This window comes from Branchiostoma belcheri, unplaced genomic scaffold (genome assembly GCF_001625305.1).
Source record: "Branchiostoma belcheri isolate BF01 breed outbred unplaced genomic scaffold, Haploidv18h27 scaffold8, whole genome shotgun sequence".
NCBI classification, from domain to species: Eukaryota; Metazoa; Chordata; class Leptocardii; order Amphioxiformes; family Branchiostomatidae; genus Branchiostoma; species Branchiostoma belcheri.
In genome coordinates this window covers 1,361,683-1,363,410 of record NW_017804464.1, presented here as the reverse complement: position 1 = coordinate 1,363,410, position 1,728 = coordinate 1,361,683, and the positions used below count along the sequence as shown (strand labels likewise).

The 1,728-nt window shown below is 44.7% G+C and overlaps 1 protein-coding gene across 1 annotated transcript in view; it reads right to left on the bottom strand.

Annotated features, from left to right (window-relative positions):
- Positions 1–1,728, bottom strand: part of LOC109486247 — a 27,123-nt gene that overhangs the window by 1,169 nt on the left and 24,226 nt on the right. The window lies entirely within an intron of this gene.

Sequence of the window (1,728 nt, the reverse complement as noted above, 5' to 3'; positions counted from 1 at the left end):
GAAGAACGAGAGTCTGTTGTAGTTGGATTTACTCTCGATGGTCTGCAGCTTAAGAGCGTGGTTGGTGCGGCGGGAGCATCGAGCCGCCGGGACAAGTCTAGACGCATGTGGCACAGAAACTTAATTTTTTTTCATTTAGAAAAACAGTGATGAATACAGACGAAAGGACACAGACTAAGTGACTGTGAACTCAAGTTAGCCACAACTTATATTCTTGCAGTCACTTTGAGTTTCTTTAGTTTGAGGCACTGGAAATTGGGCCTGCGACACAGCCGGAGGAGCACACAGAAGCCGAAGTTTATGTTAACTGCTGATTTATCTGAGTTTGACTATTTACCTACAGTAAACTAACGTGTTGTAACTAGGTGAGACGTGAAGGTTATATGACACTTGTTTTACTAAAGGAAAAAAACAAGGAGTCAGGTAGTGATCCCACCCGGAAACGATCACTTATAAAAAAAGGGGCAGGTAAAATTAGTACTTAGTAACTAATTTGTGAAAGATAAGAAAAGTAAACGCTGCGAGCTAGTCTGTGCATGTATGGCAATGTGTACATGTACAAACAGAACGCCAACTATGGCATTGTTACGTGAGTCACGGGGACAACATAGTCACGACTTATTCACAAAACTGTTGTTCTCCCTAACAACCTTGGCTACGCCCAAACTTCTCCTTACGGAAGTTTATGTCACTGCACGAAAAGTTAGATTTACCAACGAATGCTTTAAACGTTTACTATGTAAGCAATATCGAACTTTACAACGATAATACATAAAAATAATGGTAACAAATAAAAATTTAAGTCAAATCAAGTAAGCTAATTTCATTTTGTACCATTGTTAAATCCAAAATTACCGGACTGGAACGAAACAACTAACTGAAACCCTCCATGGCGCACAGCAATTGGCGATTTTACAGATCTAAAATCCGTTTAAACGGAAAATAAAGACGAATACTTACGAAGAGCAGTGCCTCCCGGGTCGGCCAAGGTGTGTTCTTGCCCCACCTGCCTCGCCACACACACCTGAGGAAGGTGAGCAGGTACGGCATCATGATGATGATGGTCAGGGCAACTATGGCCGTCTCTCTTTTCACATCTATCTCCGTACCGACCCAGTTCAAGTTGTCTCCAGACGTAGCGTTAGTTGCGTTCCAATTTTCAGCCAAAGACTGTGCTATGATGATCGTCGTAACCTTGGTGGACACCAGGCAAGCCAGCAAGGCGCACCCCACAAAGATGGACAGTACTAGCTTCAGCACCTTCAGACACATGTGCACCTCGGTGCCATCAGACGACTCGTCCTTGGCCACGCTGTCCGTTAGGACAGTGAGCTGCGGCTTCTTCCTCATCCACTTCGGTTCCTCTCGCTCACCAGCCAGCAGTTGGCTGTGGAAGTCGTCATGAATGTTACCCGCCATCTTGGCCTACCTTTTTTTCAGTCCTTTTACTTCCTCAAAGAGTCTCACTGTTAAAGTACCGCTGGAGTAACCTATACAAGATGTTCAATCAGTAACCAACTCGTCTTCAAGTAGATAGCGTCCTTAAGGTCGTGGCCACATCTTGAAAGTAGGTCTGCTTTCTTTAAAATCTCGCACGTACGCTCTTGGTCGACGGGTTCCCTAAATTATGCTGCAATAAAAACGTCGGGCACGTATATGTACACAGCAGCGGCATACCTCACCTCACCTTTGTCCTGTACGTCAGGACACACCTGGTTACTATGGGGA